Source organism: Procambarus clarkii, chromosome 48 (assembly GCF_040958095.1).
Source record: "Procambarus clarkii isolate CNS0578487 chromosome 48, FALCON_Pclarkii_2.0, whole genome shotgun sequence".
Lineage (NCBI taxonomy): Eukaryota > Metazoa > Arthropoda > Malacostraca > Decapoda > Cambaridae > Procambarus > Procambarus clarkii.
The window spans coordinates 14,827,800-14,849,352 of NC_091197.1; the positions used below are offsets into that span (position 1 = coordinate 14,827,800).

At 50.7% G+C, this 21,553-nt stretch overlaps 1 protein-coding gene across 8 annotated transcripts in view; it reads left to right on the top strand.

Moving 5' to 3' along the window:
- LOC123764803 (Calmodulin-binding transcription activator) overlaps positions 1–21,553 on the top strand; it is a 671,468-nt gene that overhangs the window by 528,121 nt on the left and 121,794 nt on the right. Inside the window, exon 1 of one of the 8 annotated variants that reach the window (XM_069302640.1) lies at positions 15,129–15,197. The exons of the other annotated variants lie outside the window; for them this stretch is intronic. The gene's annotated coding sequence lies outside the window, so the exon portion shown is untranslated. Of the gene's footprint in view, positions 1–15,128; positions 15,198–21,553 lie in introns of those variants that run through there. 8 annotated transcript variants of the gene reach the window in all.

The following is a 21,553-nucleotide window of genomic DNA, read 5'->3' on the forward strand; positions in this document are numbered from 1 at the left end:
CTGTCAGTTGTTGGTTCCAGGGATCAATATCCCCGTGGAACAGTCTCTGACTAGACCTCTTTGTTTGGTAGTCTGGTCAACCAGGCTGTTAAACGCAGTTGCTCCCAGTTTGAAGTATGAGTCACAGCCCGGTTGATCAGGTATCCTTTGGAGGTGTTTATCAAATTCTCTCTTGAACACCGTGAGTGGTCGACCAGTTATGTCCCAGTGTAGTGAGAGAGTTGAAAAGTCTTGTCTGGGCCCCTTGATGTTGATAGGATTGTCTCAGCATATCTATTGCACCCATACATTTCAATAGGACATTTTGAATTTGACATTTGAATGGCACTTCCTGTCATGCATCCAAGTTTCATGTGGAGTTATTTCTTGTGCTGATTCGGAACGAATGCCTCATAATATTCTCCAATGAGACATGAGGATCTGACTGAGTGAATGAAGCAAACTATCAGGAGGAAGCGCCAAGCCACTGCGACTATATAGCCCTGAGTGAATGAGTAAAGAAGTGAATGAATCAAGAAGCTGCGTACTTATAAGTATTAGACTTTGATTTAAAACTGAAGGATTCCGTCTTGTTGCCTCTGCATGTAAATCCTTGAGATTTACCAGTAGTGTCGTAAGGTTGGGAGTGCCCTCCAATCCTCACACAAGTGAGGATTGGAGATGGGTCAAGACTTTAGGAGGGGGGGGGGGGGAGGTGCCAGAAGTTGTCCCAGAGTGCCTGAGTGCAATTGTATAGTGTACTAGTAGTTGCACTATAGTAGTTGAGTGCTACTTAGTAACGACTAGTGTATACGTCGTTACAAATGTGTAATGAACACACACACACACACACACACACACACACACACACACACACACACACACACACACACACACACATACACACACACACACAGTTGATTGACAGTTGAGAGGCGGGACCAAAGAGCCAAAGCTCAACCCCCGCAAGCACAAATAGGTGAGCACAAATAGGTTAGTACACACACACACACACACACACACACACACACACACACACACACACACACACACACACACACACACACACAACACATTCATGTATGATCCATTCATGGATCATGCATGAATGATCCATTGACATAGTGTAATTGATTTGTTACATACGCTAATGTGATCCCGGCCATCAGTATTGAGCTCCATGTTTTCCTCCCATTTTGAAAAAAAAAACTTGCAGTGATTGGAAGCCGAGTTAATTGATTGGTGATCACTGAGAGTGGTGAATGAGGATTGTGTCCCAAGGGAGAGAGAGCTTTATGGGTCGGTAAAGACTTATACCACGTGTCTCTCTGGGGGTGATTAGATTACTACGACACCAATCCACAGTAATTAAGCCCCGAGTGTAATAGTCATTAACTACATTAATAGATCCTTGCTATTCGTTAGCATTGACGTTTTCTGTGAAACCTTCATTCTTGACAAATTGTGTCTCTGCTTTAAATCACAGCGAATGACACTATCATCTATTGGCACTTAATCATCATGTGAGGATGATGACTTTCTATGGAGTCACATTTGATTAAATTCTACCTAAAGGATTTGTTACGACCAAGTGAATCACAACCTGTGAGGAGCAGAAGTACCTATGGCACCTCTGTGAAGAGCAGAGGTGCCATAGGCACATTCAGAGAACACTGTATAAACTACAAAGGTCCGCGGTTCAACATGTTCGGCCGAGCGGACAGCACACTGGACTTGTGATCCTGTGATCTTGGGATCCATCCAAGGCGCCGGCGAGAAACAATGGGCAGAGTTTCTTTCACCCTATGCCCCTGTTAGCTAGCAGTAAAATAGGTACCTGGGTGTTAGTCAGCTGTCACGGGCTACTTCCTGGGGGGTGGAGGCCTGGTCGAGGACCGGGCCGCGGGGGACACTAAAAAGCCCCGAAATAATCTCAAGATAACCTCAAGATAGGAAGCTGTCTGCCATATTCAATAGGGGACGTTGCGTTTCAGAAGAGCCGATATTAGTCAAATCTTGCACCTAGTCTGGTCGTCTTTTGTTTAGTGTGGGACTGTAACTCACTGCTTCCACCATCTTCATGTCTTTCACTGTTGTCACTGCCAAGGGGCCCCTCCTGGCAGTGACAAGAGGGCCGGAGGCGTGAGGCCCATCACCAACAGCCGTAGTCCGGCAACCAAGAGTTGGACATATTGACTCTGCAGTGAACCATTAGTAAGGCATTTCTCTTCCTGGCGGCCCTGTTCCCTGCTAGGACCTGTTGCTGGGGCACTGTGTCACCTCCCTCACACTACACTCCTCCCTCATCCCTCCTGGCACTGCCCCCTCTCATTCTCCCTCACACTACACTCCTCCCTCATCCCTCCTGGCACTGCCCCCTCTCATTCTCCCTCACACTACACTCCTCCCTCATCCCTCCTGGCACTGCCCCCTCTCATTCTCCCTCACACTACACTCCTCCCTCATCCCTCCTGGCACTGCCCCCTCTCATTCTCCCTCACACTGCTTCCCTCCTACACCATGCAACCCGTTCTCGCAATTTCGTATAGTCAATATTGACTTATTAAATACGTGCATATGTGACATACTAAGCATACTAGTTTACCTTGAAAAGCTTCATAGAAAACACCGACCTTACCTAACCTTCTTAGTATGTTAAGATAAGCATCTTATTGCTTCGTAATTACAATTATTACTTAACCTATTATAGGTATAGGTTAAGTAATATAACTTATTATTAACCTTATAATAGGTTAATACTTAACCTATTATAGGTATAGGTTAAGTAATAATTGTAATTACGAAGCAATAAGATGCTTATCTTAACATACTAAGAAGATTAGGTAAAGTCGGTGTTTTCTATGAAGCTTTTCAAGGTAAACTAGTATGTTTAGTATGTCACATATGCACGTATTTAATAAGTCAATATTGACTATACGAAAGTGCGAGAACGGGTTGCACCATGGCTCCCTCACCATCGACTCCTATACATGCACAGTATCTTTACTAGATACTTTACTAGATATCTATGTTCACAGCCCCTGAAAAGAGGACCCACATGCCTCTCATATCTACCTAGAGATATGCCTCTCATATCTACCTAGAGATATGCCTCTCGTATCTACCAGCTCATTCCACATATAGTCGTTTGGTATATCTGTGCGTGTATTTACTATTTGTGTATGCAGAATCCTTTCTAATCCTTTCTAATCAATTTATTTTTCCTCAATCATGTCTACTACATATATGTTTCTTACACATGGACACACACACACACACACATCCCCCAGGAAGCAGCCCGTAGCAGCTGTCTAACTCCCAGGTACCTGTTTACGGCTAGGGTGAACAGGGACATCAGGGTGAAAGAAACTCTGCCCATTTGTTTCCGCCGGGAATGGAACCCCGGGCCATTTGGATTACGACCCCCGAGCGCTGTCCGCTCAGCCGCGAGGCCCCTCCCAACACACAGCGAGGTGTTTGTGTATATGTCGTACCTAGTAGCCAGAACGCACTTCTATGCCTACTATGCAAGGCCCGATTTGCCTAATAAGCCAAGTTTTCATGAATTAATTGTTTTTCGACTACCTAACCTACCAAACCTAACCTAACCTAACTTTTTCGGCTACCTAACCGAACCTAACCTATAGAGATAGGTTAGGTTAGGTTAGGTAGGGTTGGTTAGGTTCGGTCATATATCTACGTTAATTTTAACTCCAATAAAAAAAAATTGACCTCGTATGTAATGAAATGGGTAGCTTTATCATTTCATAAGAAAAAAAATAGAGAAAATATATTAATTCAGGAAAATTTGGCTTATTAGGCAAATCGGGCCTTGCATAGTAGGCCTAGAAGTGCGTTCTGGCTACTAGGTACGACATATATATATATATATATATATATATATATATATATATATATATATATATATATATATATATATATATATATATATATATAAAGAAAAAGAGATAATGTGCACAAGTTGTGACACGCTCACCAGAACATTGAAGTTTTTAATGACAAGTGAACATCGCGAGGCTCTTGTTAAGTTCCTCTTTACGCCTCTTTGACAAGAGTCGCCGGTGTGGGTCGGGGCACTTGGGGCCACGCTACCCCGTCCCGTCCCACCACCCCGTCCCGTCCCACTACCCCGTCCCGCCCCACCACCACGGACCCTGACATTTGGGGACAGGAAGGCGGCGGACGGAAACTGGATAAGGAGGAGGCTGAGACCGGATTGATTTTATTTTATATTATTTTTTTATTTCCCGCTTCATATTTTACAATGTAGCGTAAAATAATAAATTTCTGGGAACTCGGGCAGATACATCCCATCGATTTGTTGGGGGACGTCGCCGTAGGATCTTTTTCACTGGAAGCAATAGGGCCGACCCTGACCTTCTTAGGTCATGCATTTGGCCTTCAAGTTTGGTTGTAATGGGAGATTCTACCTAATTTCACCCAATTTAGTCATTAGGTTGGTGGAGAAAACTGGCCAGTGATGTTTCGCTGCGTCGTGTTGGTAAGGGGGGGGGGGGGGATCGCCCCCCTGATTGTCCCGCCCCCCCCCCTTCTCCTGACCCCCGCCCCCCCCCCCTTCTCCTGACCCCCGCCCCCCCCTTCTCCTGACCCCCGCCCCCCCCCCCGTCCCTCCATTACTTCTACACCAGTGGCCGTTGTCTGGTTAGCGAGCCTCGACCCCTGTCTTCATTTGTCGTGGGATTTCCTTTTGTGGTGGTTTCAGGCGGAAGGCGAGTGGTGCCGGGTGGTGGGAGTGCTTCTTCCCCTTGGCACCACGACCCTTGGCTGCCCCCCTGGCACGACCCGTCGTCCCTTGCCCCCCTCCCCTGGCACGACCCTTGGCTGCCACCCCCCCCCTGGCACGACCCTTGGCTGCCACCCCCCCCCTGGCACGACCCTTGGCTGCCACCCCTGGCACGACCCTTGCCCACCCCCTGGCACGACCCTTGCCCCCCTGGCACGACCCTTGCCCCCCCCTGGCACGACCCTTGCCCCCCTGGCACGACCCTTGCCCCCCCCTGGCACGACCCTTGCCCCCCCCTGGCACGACCCTTGCCCCCTGGCACGACCCTTGCCCCCCCCCTGGCACGACCCGTCGTTCCTTGCCCCTTCCCCCTGGCACGACCCGTCGTTCCTTGCCCCTTCCCCCTGGCACGACCCGTCGTTCCTTGCCCCTTCCCCCTGGCACGACCCGTCGTTCACCTCGTGGCCCGACTGGTGTAATATCTTCAGTGTTCAACAACCCTCACCCCCCCCCCCCCATCCCATGTATGAACTCTGCCAGCGAGGCCGTTCATCACCCCTTTTTGTGTGTGGGGGGGGAAGGGGTGCACGGAAAGGGGGGGGGGCTTCTCGTGGGGGGGGGATTAAAAACTTTTTTTGTAATTATAACGTCGCCTATAACTCTCCCCTGGAGGAAGGGGTCTCTCTCTCTCTCTCTCTCTCTCTCTCTCTCTCTCTCTCTCTCTCTCTCTCTCTCTCTCTCTCTCTCTCTCTCTCTCTCTCTCTCTCTCTCTCTCTCTCTCTTTCTCTCTCTCTCTCTCACGACACACCCAAAAATGTATTTCAACTTATATATATATATATATATATATATATATATATATATATATATATATATATATATATATATATATATATATATATAAATAAATATATATATAATTATATATATAATACCATGAGTATCAACACTACTGCTATACTTTTCTTTTCGTACGTGATAGAAAAGTTGTATAAACTCCATCAACAGTCAAATGTATAATACATCTACAAGTCCTAATGACAATTATAAATCAGAGGTGAAGCCCCTAGGAGCCGGTCGGCCGAGCGGACAGCACGCTGGACTTATGATCCTGTGGTCCAGGGGTCGATCCCAGGCGCCAGCGAGAAACAATGGGCAGAGTTTCTTTCACCCTATGCCCCTGTTACCTAGCAGTAAAATAGGTACCTGGGTGTTAGTCAGCTGTCACGGGCTGCTTCCTGGGGGTGGAGGCCTGGTCGAGGACCGGGCCGCGGGGACACTAAAAGCCCCGAAATCATCTCAAGATAACGGCTCTTTTGGATTTTGTTTATCTTGAGATGATTTCGGGGCTTAGCGTCCCCGCGGCCCGGTCCTCGACCAGGCCTCCTTTTTGTTACACCCCCCCCCCTCCCAAGGAAGCAGCCCGTAGCAGCTGTCTTAACTCCCAGGTACCTATTTACTGCTAGGTAACAGGGGCATCAGGGTGAAAGAAACTTTTTGCCAATTTGTCTCCGCCTCGACCGGGGATCGAACCCGGAACCTCAGGACTACAAATCCGAAGCGCTGTCCACTCAGCTGTCAGATTAGTGGAATAATGCACCTAAATTTACATGTGTCGATAAAAGCAAGGATAGAGAGGATAGAGAAATTTACATCTGTGTTTCTCAAGGATAGAGAAATTTACATCTGTGTTTCTCAAGGATAGAGAAATTTACATCTGTGTTTCTCAAGGATAGAGAAATTTACATCTGTGTTTCTCTAGGATAGAGAAATTTACATCTGTGTTTCTCTAGGATAGAGAAATTTACATCTGTGTTTCTCTAGGATAGAGAAATTTACATCTGTGTTTCTCTAGGATAGAGAAATTTACATCTGTGTTTCTCTAGGATAGAGAAATTTACATCTGTGTTTCTCTAGGATAGAGAAATTTACATCTGTGTTTCACAAGGATAGAGAAATTTACATCTGTGTTTCTCTAGGATAGAGAAATTTACATCTGTGTTTCACAAGGATAGAGAAATTTACATCTGTGTTTCTCTAGGATAGAGAAATTTACTCGTGTCAATTAGAGCATGGACCAGAGGCTCGGGGCTAGCCACCTTTGCCGTGTCAACGGTTAGAGGTCATGGTGGATAGATGAGGTCGCCGCCCCCACCTCCCCCCCCCCCTCCCCCCCCCCCCTCCCCCCCCCCCTCCCCCCCCCCCCTCACCCCCCCTCATCCCCCCCCCCAGGGATAGTTAGCACGAATCTTCTGGCCTTAAATTTTGGCCTTAACAAGGCGGAAACATTTTGATGACGTCATGGAAATTTGCCCGCTTGGAGGGCCCAATCAGCAGCCGCGTTTCTGGATGAGTTGATGCTTGGGGGTCACGCTTGGAGTCCCGCTTGGGGTCACGCTTGGGGTCACGGTTGGGGGTCACGCTTGGGGTCACGCTTGGGGTCAGGCTTGGGGGTCACGCTTGGGGTCCCGCTTGGAGTCCCGCTTGGAGTCCCGCTTGGGGTCACGCTTGGGGGTCACGCGTGGGGTCCCGCTTGGGGTCCTTACCCCCATCAACTTTTACTCCAGGCGTCAGGCGGTTAGTTCAGACACTTGAACTAACCCCCTAGTATAAACATCACACCCACATTAACCCCCCTAGTATAAACATCACACCCTCATGAACCCCCCTAGTATAAACATCACACCCTCATGAACCCCCCTAGTATAAACATCACACCCTCATGAACCCCCCTAGTATAAACATCACACCCATATTAACCCCCCTAGTATAAACATCCCACCCATATTAACCCCCTAGTATAAACATCCCACCCATATTAACCCCCCTAGTATAAACATCCCACCCATATTAACCCCCCTAGTATAAACATCACACAATAGCCACTAGCAAAAAGATCTGATTGTCTTGTGCCCTTTTCTCGTCCCCCCCTCCCCCATATCTTCCCACTCCCTCTCCCCTATTATCTCCATTACATCCCCTCCTCTTCCCCCCCCCCCCCCTTGCACCCCTATTTCCCCTTTTTCCGTTCCTGCTCCCCCCCCCCCGTCTCTACTTCTCCCCTACCTACTCCTCTTCATTGAGGTTGTCACGGGATGATTCGTATTGCAAGTGTGTATAACTAGCGATCTGTGGGACAGGCTGCGAGCAGCTGCCTCCAACAACCTGGTTGACCAGTCCAGCAACGAGGAGGCCTGGTCGAGGACCGGGCCGCGGGGACGCTAAGCCCCGAAACCATCTCGACGTAAGGTACTGCGTGTGCTCCAGCTGTGGCCTTACATAAGGCTCGAACTTTTGTAAGGAAGGATTGGTAGTGAGACTGGATCGAGCTTTAGCTCTTGGACCCTGGCTTTCCGGCCGTCGGTTATCTAGTGCAATGACTACTAATGCATTTTTTCTCTAGTATTTACTAATGAAATTGTGAATGGAGTTCGCTTCTGCAACCTTTGTAACCTTTGTAAGGGTCCGTTGTAACCTCAGAACGTTTTAAAGCTTATTTTATGTATTTTTTGAGATGGGGGATGCATACTTGAAAATTGGTCTCACGTAGGTGTACAGTTATCTGAAAACGTTCTTAATTAGACTCTTGAATTACCTTGTCTTTTGCTGATGTTATGCTATTTGTACTTATAATTGGTGTTATAGATGCTCTTAAATCTTTTTTTCCCCAAGTTGCTACAGGGAGGTAGTTTCCCTTCACTATCTACAGTCCTCTTGATCACCAGTTCCCATTTCCGTCACCTTACACTTACAGGTGTTGAACTCGAGAAGCCATTCCTCGGAGCAACTTTGCAGGCTGTCTAAGTCATCTTGGAGAATCTTGCAAACCTCATCAATCTCGACTCTTCTCATTAATTGAGCATTGTCGTATAGGACTCAACTCGTGTAGTTGGACCATTAACATAAGTGAGAAATAATGTGGAGTCCCAACAGTGTGTGTTTAACTGTCTCAGGGTAGTTACAGGACGGGACCTGCCCTCGTGGTGTCCTGTCTTGTCCCGTCCTGTCTGTGTGTCTGTCTGTCTGTCTGTCTGTCTGTCTGTCTGTCTGTCTGTCTGTCTCTCTCTCTCTCTCTCTCTCTCTCTCTCTCTCTCTCTCTCTCTCTCTCTCTCTCTCTCTCTCTCTCTCTCTCTCTCTCTCTCTCAGTCAGTCAGTCAGCTCACCATCCCCATAAGTCTGCACCAAAATCCGTCAGCTGTCAGCAGTGAATCAGACTTAAGACTGAGGCCCAAGTCTTAGCTAGGGTCGCCTCCCGGGTCAGCCACAGGTCAGCCACAGGTCAGCCACAGGTCAGCCACAGGTCAGCCACAGGTCAGGGACACAGACACCGTTCCTGAGACCCACTGATCTATTACCTCTAAGATTTTTTCCTTTGTATTCATCTTGTGAATTGTTAAGGAAAATGACCCGTGCCCATTTCCTTACCCTAAATTATTCAGGCAATATTGCAAGAGCAAAAATAAAGAGTAAAAATGAAAAAGAAAAAGCGAAAAGTTGCAAATGGAAAGTTAAAAAGAAGTTCTCTAGTGTGAGGCAGGCTATAGTTCTCTAGTGTGAGGCAGGCTATAGTTCTCTAGTGTGAGGCAGGCTATAGTTCTCTTGTATGAGACAGGCTATAGTTCTCTAGTGTGAGGCAGGCTATAGTTCTCTAGTGTGAGGTAGGCTATAGTTCTCTAGTGTGAGGCAGGCTATAGTTCTCTTGTATGAGGCAGGCTATAGTTCTCTAGAATGAGGCAGGCTATAGTTCTCTAGTGTGAGGCAGGCTATAGTTCTCTAGTATGAGGCAGGCTATAGTTCTCTAGTGTGAGGCAGGCTATAGTTCTCTAGTGTGAGGCAGGCTATAGTTCTCTAGTGTGAGGCAGGCTATAGTTCTCTAGTATGAGGCAGGCTATAGTTCTCTAGTGTGAGGCAGGCTATAGTTCTCTAGTATGAGGCAGGCTATAGTTCTCTAGAATGAGGCAGGCTATAGTTCTCTAGTGTGAGGCAGGCTATAGTTCTCTAGTGTGAGGCAGGCTATAGTTCTCTAGTGTGAGGCAGGCTATAGTTCTCTAGTGTGAGGCAGGCTACAGTTCTCTAGTATGAGGCAGGCTACAGTTCTCTAGTGTGAGGTAGGCTATAGTTCTCTAGTGTGAGGCAGGCTACAGTTCTCTAGTGTGAGGTAGGCTACAGTTCTCTAGTATGAGGCAGGCTACAGTTCTCTAGTGTGAGGTAGGCTATAGTTCTCTAGTGTGAGGCAGGCTACAGATCTCTAGTATGAGGCAGGCTATAGTTCTCTAGTATGAGGCAGGCTACAGTTCTCTAGTGTGAGGTAGGCTATAGTTCTCTAGTATGAGGCAGGCTACAGTTCTCTAGTGTGTGGCAGGCTACAGTTCTCTAGTGTGAGGCAGGCTATAGTGACACCACTGTGGCCGTGCTACGCAGGACTCGGCACCTGGACACTGCCCAACCGTTCCCGCACCAGGTTTGTCGTGATTACCTGCGGGAGCACAACATCTTACGGCCCTCCGTCCATCATTGTTGGGAGAATAATATTGTTTGGAAGTCTGTCTTACCCCTGTCCCACGCCCATCCCCTCCCCTGTCCCACGCCCATCCCTCCCCCTGTCCCGCGCCCATCCCCCCCCTGTCCCACGCCCATCCCTCCCCCTGTCCCGCGCCCATCCCCCCCCTTGTCCCACGCCCATCCCCTCCCTGTCCCACGCCCACCCCCCCCTGTCCCACGCCCATCCCCCCCCTGTTCTACGCCCCCCCTGTCCCACGCTCATCCCCCATGTCCCACGCTCATCCCCCCTGTCCCACGCCCCCCCCTGTCCCACGCCCATCCTCCCCCCCTGTCCCACGCCCATCCCCTCCCCTGTCCCACGCCCATCCCCCTCCCTGTCCCACGCCGATCCCCCCCCTGTCCCACGCCCATCCCCTCCCTGTCCCACGCCCATCCCCCCCTGTTCTACGCCCCCCCCTGTCCCACGCTCATCCCCCCTGTCCCACGCCCCCCCTGTCCCACGCCCATCCTCCCCCCCTGTCCCACGCCCATCCCCCTGTCCCACGCCCATCCCCCCCTGTCCAACGCCCATCCCCCTGTCCCACGCCCATCCACCTGTCCCACGCCCATCCCCCCTGTCCCACGCCCATCCCCCTGTCCCACGCCCATCCCCCTGTCCCACGCCCATCCCCCCCTGTCCCACGCCCATCCCCCCTACCCTACACCTCTTCCTTTGCCCTTCTCCGTCTTAAATCCCTCCTTCCCCCCCCCCCCCCGCTACCACTCTATTACTCCCCCCCGTCGCTTACTGCCAATCACAGCTCCCCCCCCCACCACCACCACCCAACTGATCGCAGGAAGATTGGGTAATCAACGCGATCTAACGCTGCCTGGCGGCCTACTGAGAGACCCAACTTCCGCTTTCGTTGTTGGAGTCGATAATTACGAGAGTCCGGATCATTAAGTAGAGGTGAGGGGGTGTGAGGGGTGAGGGGGTGTGAGGGGTGAGGGGGTGTGAGGGGTGAGGGGGTGTGAGGGGTGAGGGGGTGTGAGGGGTGAGTGGGTGTGAGGGGTGAGGGGGTGTGAGGGGTGAGGGGGTGTGAGGGGTGAGGGGGTGTGAGGGGTGAGAGATGCCGTAGACGTCCCCTGGATGGTCTGACAATCTCCCCTCTGATTAATCCTTTAATTGCTGCCTTCGTTCCGAGGTGATTGGCATGTGTTTGGTCCAGCCTGAGGAGAAGGGGGGGGGGGGTTAGTTTGGGAGGTTATTACGCTTGTTAGTGGGTTCAGTTTAGTGCCTTTACCTGTGGTTGTCTCAGGATCACGCGGCTGCACGCAGTCTGGTGCGTGAATCACAGCCTGGTTGATCAGGTAGGCTTTGGAGGTGTTTTGTAAAGTTCTCTGGTGGATACTGTGTGAGGGGTCGGCCAGTTATGGCCTTTGTGTGGAGAGGGAGAGTGTACTCACCTACTCACCTATTTGTGCTTGCGGGGGTTGAGCTCTGGCTCTTTGGTCCCGCCTCTCAACTGTCAATCAACTGGTGTACAGATTCCTGAGCCTACTAGGCTCTATCATATCTACATTTAAAACTGTGTATGGAGTCAGCCTCCACCACATCACTGCCTAATGCATTCCATTTACTAACTACTCTGACACTGAAAAAGTTCCTTCTAACGTCTCTGTTGCTCATGTGGGTACTCAGTTTCCACCTGTGTCCCCTTGTTCGCGTCCCACCAGTGTTGAATAGTTCATCCTTGTTTACCCGGTCGATTCCTCTGAGGATTTTGTAGGTTGTGATCATGTCTCCCCTTACTCTTCTGTCTTCCAGTGTCGTAAGATGCATTTCCCGCAGTCTTTCCTCGTAACTCATGCCAATTAGTTCTGGGACTAGTCTAGTGGCATACCTTTGGACTTTTTCCAGCTTCGTGTGTGTGTGTGTGTGTGTGTGTGTGTGTGTGTGTGTGTGTGTGTGTGTGTGTGTGTGTGTGTGTGTGTGTGTGTGTGTGTGTGTGTTTGTCGCACACCCGACGCACGCACACACCCATAACGCACGCACGCACAAGTCAGGAACCTAAATAAGGAGTCATTTAGCCCCCTACCTGAGACCAGTTTTAGAGCGCCATCTGTTACAACATCACACAAAGTTACTCGAAAAGTTACCATGTTGCAAATTCGGAAATTTGCAACATGTTCGCGTACGGGTGGGACACGAACAAGGGGACACAGATCGGAACTTAGTACCCAAATGAGCCACAGAGACATTAGAACTTTTTCTGTGTCTGAGTAGTTAACAAATGGAATGCACTAGGCAGTGATGTGGTGGAGGCTGACTCCATACACAGTTTCAAATGTAGATATGATAGAGCCCAGTAGGCTCAGGAACCTGTACATCAGTCAGTTGATTGACGGTTGAGAGGCGGGACCAAAGAACCGGAGCTCAACCCCCGCAAGCACAACTACACGCGCGTGCACGCACGCTGTATCACAAACAAAGACCAATGCCATATATGGCTGTCTTGTACCCAGCAATTATTCCCAGTGACTCGGGAAATTCTCTTACAAGTTCAGTTTATTTAGTTGGTCGTCTCTTCTCTTATGATTTGTTGTGTGAGGGAAGTGCCTCTATTGGGAGGGAGGGAGGGCCGCTGTAGGGAGGGAACTGCCTCTATTGGGAGGGAGGGAGGGCCGCTGTAGGGAGGGAACTGCCTCTATTGGGAGGGAGGGAGGGCCGCTGTAGGGAGGGAACTGCCTCTATTGGGAGGGAGGGAGGGCCGCTGTAGGGAGGGAACTGCCTCTATTGGGAGGGAGGGAGAGAGGGCCGCTGTAGGGAGGGAACTGCCTCTATTGGGAGGGAGGGAGAGAGGGCCGCTGTAGGGAGGGAAGTGCCTCTATTGGGAGGGAGGGAGGGCCGATGTTGGGAGGGAAGTGCCTCTATTGGGAGGGAGGGAGGGCTTCATTAGGGAGGGAAGTGCCTCTATTGGGAGGGAGGGCTGCTTATCTCATCTACCGGCACCGTCACGGGGAAATCGAAAACATTGTGTGATAAAGAAGTGAGACAGAACGGACCAGAGAAGGACACGGAAGAAGGAAGTTGTAAACAGTCATCCCAATACCAACTGGAGTCACGTCCTCGGCGCCACCGCCTCCCGGGTCCTCGTCCGCATCATCCATGTAAGGAAGTGAAGGGTATCTGGCACTCTCAGGCACAGCAGGATAGCGTCTAGATATTCCACTCACCAGCTGGATAGCGTCCAGACCCTCCACCCACCACCAGGATAGCGTCCAGACCCTCCACCCACCAGCAGGATAGCGTCCAGACCCTCCACCCACCACCAGGATAGCGTCCAGACCCTCCACCCACCACCAGGATAGCGTCCAGACCCTCCACCCACCACCAGGATAGCGTCCAGACCCTCCACCCACCAGCAGGATAGCGTCCAGACCCTCCACCCACCACCAGGATAGCGTCCAGACCCTCCACCCACCAGCAGGATAGCGTCCAGACCCTCCACCCACCTGCAGGATAGCGTCCAGACCCTCCACCCACCACCAGGATAGCGCAGAAGCCCCCAACTGGAAGGCTAGCCCAGGCCATCAGTCCATCTCGACAAGTCGGGGCGCTCAACATCCCATCATTAGTGAGTTATAAATATCCAGAGATCATTCGTCAGCTGTGTCCTCTGCAGGTGTCTGTCTGCTGTGTCTCTGAGACTTGTCTGCTCTCTGCTGTGTCTCTGAGACTTGTCTGCTCTCTGCTTTGTCTGCTGAAGTTTGACTGCTCTCCGCTGCGGGTTGAGAAGGTCTTCGAGTGGAGTTTGAGGTCTCTGGATACGGGGGTTTGAGTGTCACTATCATTTGCCAGTTCCAGGCACCGTTCACTATCAGTTCCAGGCACCATTCATCATCAGTTCCAGGCACAATTCACCATCAGAACTAACATAGTAAAGTCACATTTTCGATCCAGGAAACAGTGATGGGGAATATAGCGAAAAGCTTTTTCCAGACTGTCCCACCTCCTTCCCATCTCTCTCACACCTCTCTCCCACCTCTCTCCCACCTCTCTCCCACCTCTCTCTCACCTCTCTCTCCCACCTCTCTCTCACCTCTCTCCCACCTCTCTCCCACCTCTCTCCCACCTCTCTCTCACCTCTCTCCCACCTCTCTCCCACCTCTCTCTCACCTCTCTCTCACCTCTCTCTCACCTCTCTCCCACCTCCCTCCCACCTCTCTCCCACCTCCCTCCCACCTCCCTCCCACCTCTCTCCCACCTCCCTCCCACCTCCCTCCCACCTCCCTCACATCCCCCCCCCACCTCACTGGAAAACGAAGCCCCCCTCCGGACGAGAGCCTTTTCTTATGGAGTGTAAACTTTAAGAAGTTAAGACCTTCGAAGAGATGGTTCATTGAGCCTCAAGGTTCACGAGTATACTGTGGGATAACGCGTTCGAACCTTCGTCACGACCCTTGTGGATTTGTTCATATTATGGGATATTTTGGGCGTATGTTCAGAGACTCCCATTTGAAGTATACTGGATGTTCAGAGACTCCCATCTGCAGTATCTCTGGTATAATGCAGTATACTTAGGGTATACAGTTTACAAGGCACTATAAAGCCTGTATGGTAAGCAATTGTTGGTCCTGTAGTGATGTTCATTAGTCTTCGGTAACAGAGTGCCAGAACAAACAGCGGACTAGAACTGTTACATGCTGTTGTGCTGCGTGTTCTGCTTGTGTGTGTGTGTGTGTGTGTGTGTGTGTGTGTGTGTGTGTGTGTGTGTGTGTGTGTGTGTGTGTGTGTGTGTGTGTGTGTCGTATCTCTAAATATAGTAGTGATCATCAAAGCATTATTTAAAAAAAAAAAATGTTAATTCATGTTGTATTATTTCAGGTAAGTATGGAGCGGCCCGTCAAGCTCCGCCCCGTTACCCGCCCACACCCACGCCCCTCACGCCCACACCGACCACGCCCATAGGTAGGTCTCATGGCTCTGTACTCACCCCTGTAGTCTGAGTAACCTCTTAATACTCCCAGTCATTGGCCATTGCTTCTTCATCATCCTCCACTCACTAACTCACCCACTCCACTCACTCACTCACTCACTCACTCACTCACTCACTCACTCACTCACTCACTCACTCACTCACTCACTCACTCACTCACTCACTCACTCACTCACTCTACCCCTGGTCAGCTATCCTCAAGTGAAAGCTGTAAGGAGTTACCGGAGGTAAGTGCTCAAATGGAATTCTCTCTTGTGGAAAATGTATACGAAGACATCACAAGAATTACAGCAGGTGATGTTTCTCCTGTGGGAACCGGACCCCGTGTGTGTGTGGGGCCCAGCCTTGGTCAGGGTGGTGTTGTACAGTGTATGACAGCTGAGGTCAGTGTAGGAGAGTGTGTCGTACAGTGTATGACAGCTGAGGTCAGTGTAGGAGACTGTGTCATACAGTGTATGACAGCTGAGGTCAGTGTAGCAGAGTGTGTCATACAGTGTATGACAGCTGAGGTCAGTGTAGCAGAGTGTGTCATACAGTGTATGACAGGATGGAAGCTGGGCTCATGCTATGTTTCCCATCTCGAAATGTACCATCTTGAGGTGGACGGTAGATCGACGGTCTCGCTTCATGCAGGTCGGCGCTCAATCCCCGACCGTCCACAAGTGGTTGGGGCACCATTCCTTTCCCCCCCGTCCCATCCCAAATCCTTATCCTGATCCCTTCCCAGTGCTATATAGTCGTTATGGCTTGGGGCTTTCTCCTAATAGTTCAATTCCTTTCCAATCCCCCTCCCCCCCTTTCCCCGAAAATGGCAGCTGCCCCACACCCCTTCTCCCCCCCCTCTCCCCGGCCCCCGCCCCCCTCCCCAGCCGGTGATAAAGTGAATGTAATCTCTGGTCCCGCCTCTCAACCGTCAATCAACAGGTGTACAGATTCTTGAGCCTACTGGGCTCTATCATATCTACACTTGAAGCTGTGTATGGAATCAGCCTCCACCACATCACTGCCCAATGCATTCCATTTGTCTACTACTCTGACCCTGAAAAAATTCTTTCTAACGGTGTGTGTGTATGTGTGTGTGTGTGTGTGTGTGTGTGTGTGTGTGTGTGTGTGTGTGTGTGTGTGTGTGTGTGTGTGTGTGATGTTGCGAGTGTGTTCACAGTATTTTAAATTACATGTGAATATGAGAGTAAAGTGTATTTATGTGTTAACTAATCCTGCAAAATTAGGCTTTGCAACGACTATTAAGCATCAGTACAAAATATGGACCGTTGCATGTACATTCCAGTCTAAATTTTGAACTATTTACACTTCACTTGATACCAAAGTCCCCCTCCAAAAAAATATTTATAGCAGCACCAATCTTACCTAGGCGTAACCAGAGTAGACGTAAATATGAGCTGGGAGGCGGGTCCAGGAGCTGAAGACCGATGTGGCACAATTAGTGTGTGCTTGTCTGGCAGGCTACTGAATAAGTCGGTGAGCCTGTGAGGTGGGTTCTGTGAGCTGAAGCACGCCCACAGGCTAATGATGTCGCGTGTTGCGAGAGAATTTTGCGTGTCTGCCAATCATGCAACACCCCCCCCCCTTCCCCCCCTCCTTCCCCTTCCCCCTTTCCCCTCCCCCCTCCTTCCTCCCTCCCTTTCCCCCCCCCCTCCTTCTCCCCCTCCCCCCCCATTCCCATCGCCGCTGTTACTCACTGGTTGAGACTCACTTCTTTTTCTTCAACTTACCGTACATACCTTGAGGTGCTTCCGGGGATTAGCGTCCCCCGCGGCGTGGTCGTCGACCAGGCCTCCTGCCAAATTAGGAGCGTGCTTGCATTGCAAGCCAGCACGCACGCGCGTGCATGCCTGCCCGCGCGAAACGCATTCGCACACGCACGCAGTTTATATCAAGTCTCCGTGAATAAGAGCTACTTAGTGTAGCTTAGTGTAAACCCACACTGGGGGGGACCTGGGGGGACCTGGGGGTCAAACTGGTCCCTTTGTTACATGTCCCTATTAGGGACCACACAGCTGAGTGGACAGCGCTCTGGGGTTGTAGTCCTAACGACCCGGGATCACCTACAGGGGCCGGTGGCTGACTGGACAACATGCTGGACGCGTGATCCTGTGGTCCCGGGTTCGATTCCCGGCGCCAGCGAGAAACAACGGGCAGAGTTTCTTTCACCCTGATGCCCCCTGTTACCTATCAGTAAATAGGTACCTGGGAGTTAGTCAGTTGTCACGGGCTGCTTCCTGGCGTGTGTGTGGTGTGGAAAAAAAAGAGTAGTAAACAGTTGATTGACAGTCGAGAGGCGGACCGAAAGAGCATTGCTCTACCTCCGCAAGCACAAATAGGTGAGTACAAATGGGTGAATACATGCACTCACGCATGCACTCGCGTCAGCCCTGGCGAGTGCATGCCTGTGTTTACTTGGGCGGAACAAATACTCGAAACTGTCTCTTTGATCCGGTTTGTTTACTTTTTTTACAAAGTGTGGCCCCCGATATTGGCTCGTGAGAGCAACATGGCCGTGAGTCTTGACCTATACACTACCTTTCCCACCTCTACCTCCCGAAGGGAGGGGGGGGGGGAGCAGTAGAGAAGAAAGGTAACGGACTAGAATTGAGAGAAACGCCGGAGGAAGACAGTGGAGTTGAATTAAGGAGGATAGGAGGATAGGAGAAGGACCATCCGGCGCGCTGGCCAGCAGTGCCTAATCTGAGAGGGGCAGAAGTTACGGCGCCATTCATACACTTAAAGCTGAGCTGGAAGCCAAATTCCTCGACGCGGGAAAATGCCGAAAACACCAGCATGAGAAGCTACGACATTAGAATTCCCGCCCCGGCATGAAAAGTGGAGTTTTTCCTCTTCATCAGACCAGTCCTCTCCTTGGGCCCTGGGGGCGGCCTTGACGTCTGGTGGGGAGGGGAGGGTCGTGACGTCTGGTGGGGGGGGGGAGGGGAGGTCTTGACGTCTGGTGGGAGGGGAGGGTCTTGACGTCTGGTGGGGGAGGGGGGGGGGGTCTTGACGTCTGGTGGGGAGGGGAGGGTCTTGACGTCTGGTGGGAGGGGAGGGTCTTGACGTCTGGTGGGGGAGGGGGGGGTTCTTGACGTCTGGTGGGGAGGGGAGGGTCTTGACGTCTGGTGGGAGGGGAGGGTCTTGACGTCTGGTGGGGAAGGGGGGGGGTCTTGACGTCTGGTGGGGAGGGGAGGGTCTTGACGTCTGGTGGGGGAGGGGGGGAGGGTCTTGACGTCTGGTGGGGGGTGGGGGAGGGTCTTGACGTCTGGTGGGGAGGGGATGGTCGTGACGTCTGGCGGGGGGGGGGGAGGAGGGTCTTGACACCTTGTAGGGTGGGTAGTGAGTGGGGGGGGGGGGGAGTCTTGACGTCTGGTGGGGGATGGTGGTGGGGGAGAGTGACGAAGTCCTCAACACCTACCATACGTGGGTTCAGTCAACATAAACTCAGTTCTGTTCAGTCAAGTTCAGTCAGATCGGCTGAACTACATCGGCTGTCCCTAGAGTTGCAATCCCCAAGACTGTCTAAGAGTCGAGAACGGGCGGAGGGAACCTTTCATCATACGAGAACCATGTTGTACTTAGCGCAAGAGTTCATAAGGCCGCACATTGTGTACATCCACATAATCGTAAGATCAAGTCGCAGAATGAGTGGCGCTGCCCAGTAAACTCGCCCTTGGGGGCAAAATTAATAAATTAATCTAAATTTTGCTTACGAAGACCGCACAGAGTACCTTAACAATGCGCAGGTGGCCTTATGGTTCCCCACTCTTGGTCTAGAACACATTAGCCATCACATAAGACTTCGAGATGGCTGCGTCTGAAGATATAACGCTTCAGCAAGACATTATCTTATCTACCAGTTAGAATGTCTGAGACTGAAGGCCAGACATTTGGAGTTAGGACTGCAAGAAGTGGCGGACGGACCAACCGGGCTGTAGTGAATATGTGGGCCTGCGGGCCACTTCAAGCTTGTTGCACCAAGTTGTTATTCGTCAAGCCTGGCCCTGGGCCGGCTTGGGCAGTAGAACTCCCAGAACCTCGTCCAGGCACAGTCCTGGTACGTCCAAGATCCAACGTGGTTGGTGTGGAATACGTGCCCAATATGTTCGACTCGGGAAGTCACGTGCCCAATATGTTCGACTCGGGAGGTCACGTGCCCAATATGTTCGACTCGGGAAGTCACGTGCCCAATATGTTCGACTCGGGAAGTCACGTGCCCAATATGTTCGACTCGGGAAGTCACGTGCCCAATATGTTCGACTCGGGAAGTCACGTGCCCAATATGTTCGACTCGGGAGGTCACGTGCCCAATATGTTCGACTCGGGAGGTCACGTGCCCAATATGTTCGACTCGGGAGTTCACGTGCCCAATATGTTCGACTCGGGAGGTCACGTGCCCAATATGTTCGGTAATGCCACCGGTCAATTAAATAACCTCTTGGTTATTCAGGCATCAGCTGAACATTTATAACTCTTAAAAGAAGAAAACTCTTGCCATATACCAACACATTATGTCGGAAAATTGTCAATAAAAGCATATTCATTGTACTCTGGCTACGATAGATGAATATGTGTTGGTGACAAGGCCATAGCGATCAGTTGTCCCAGAGCCATGGGACTGAACGGTCGGGATGTACCCCCCCCCCCTTGTCCCATCTGTGGTTGTTCAACACACTCCCAGCGAACATAAGAAATATTGCAGGAACAACCGTGGACATCTTCAAGAGGAAACTAGATTTATTCCTCCAAGGAGTGCCGGACCAACCGGGCTGTGGTGGGTATGTGGGCCTGCTGGCCGCTCCAAGCAGCATCCTGTTGGACCAAACTCTCACAAGTCAAGCCTGGCCTCGAGCCGGGCTTGGGGAGTAGAAGAACTCCCAGAACCCCATCAACCAGGTATATGTGGGCCTGCGGGTCGCTCCAAGCAGCATCCTGTTGGACCAAACTCTCACAAGTCAAGCCTGGCCTCGGGCCGGGCTTGGGGAATAGAAGAACTCTCAGAACCCCATCAACAGCCAGGGTTCAGGGTGGTGACGGGGCCATCACCCTGATTCCCAGCCACCAGCCACTTAAAAAACAAAAAGTAAGTTATTCCTAGTTGATCGAGGACTAAAACTTAACTCTACTGCACGCACCATCAAGACGAAGAAGAAGAAGAATGATCTTTCCCAGGCGAGGAGTCACACTAACGTGGCTGAAATATATTGACCAAACCACACACTAGAAAGTGAAGGGACGACGACATTTCGGTCGGACCATTCTCACAATCGACTTGAGAATGATCCAAGACGGACCGAAACGTCGTCGTCCCTTCACTTTCTAGTGTGTGGTCTGGTCAACATCTTTCCCAGGATAGCAGGCTGAGAGACCCCGAGTAACTCAAGTACACATGACACGGGGGTGATGGCTAGTTCAGCTGTTATAGGGCTTCCAGCCAGGGTCTTTAAGTGGATGGGTGTGTACTCCACTCCATGGGAGGGACGGTTTGTGGGGAAAGGTGGGATAGGGGGGTCGCAGAATGGAATAAGGACTTGAGGACCTTTGAAATAAAGAGGTCAAAGAGGTAGTACTTATGCTGACATTCTTATTTATAGATACAGTTGTACCCAACATATTAAAAAAGATAATAACATTGTTGAAGATTACTTTTATTATCTGTATACGGGTTTAGTTATGTTGTTTGCAATACGTATGGGAGTTATGTATGTTTATCTTCTCCCTAAATACATTGATGGACACTTCCATCCCACACGGCGTACCTTCACGCCTGTAAAGGATCTCACTATCTTCAACACCTTTTGTCTCAGTCACATGTTCCTCATGTCCCTCATGTTCCTTATGTCCCTCATGTTCCTCATGTCCCTCATGTTCCTCATGTTCCTTATGTCCCTCATGTTCCTCATGTCCCTCATGTTCCTTATGTCCCTCATGTTCCTCATGTTCCTCATGTCCCTCATGTTCCTCATGTTCCTCATGTTCCTCATGTTCCTCATGTCCCTCATGTTCCTCATGTTCCTTATGTCCCTCATGTTCCTCATGTCCCTCATGTCCCTCATGTTCCTTATGTCCCTCATGTTCCTCATGTTCCTCATGTCCCTCATGTTCCTCATGTTCCTCATGTTCCTCATGTTCCTCATGTCCCTCATGTTCCTCATGTTCCTTATGTCCCTCATGTTCCTCATGTCCCTCATGTTCCTCATGTTCCTCATGTTCCTCATGTTCCTCATGTCCCTCATGTTCCTCATGTTCCTCATGTTCCTCATGTCCCTCATGTTCCTCATGTTCCTCATGTCCCTCATGTTCCTCATGTCCCTCATGCTCC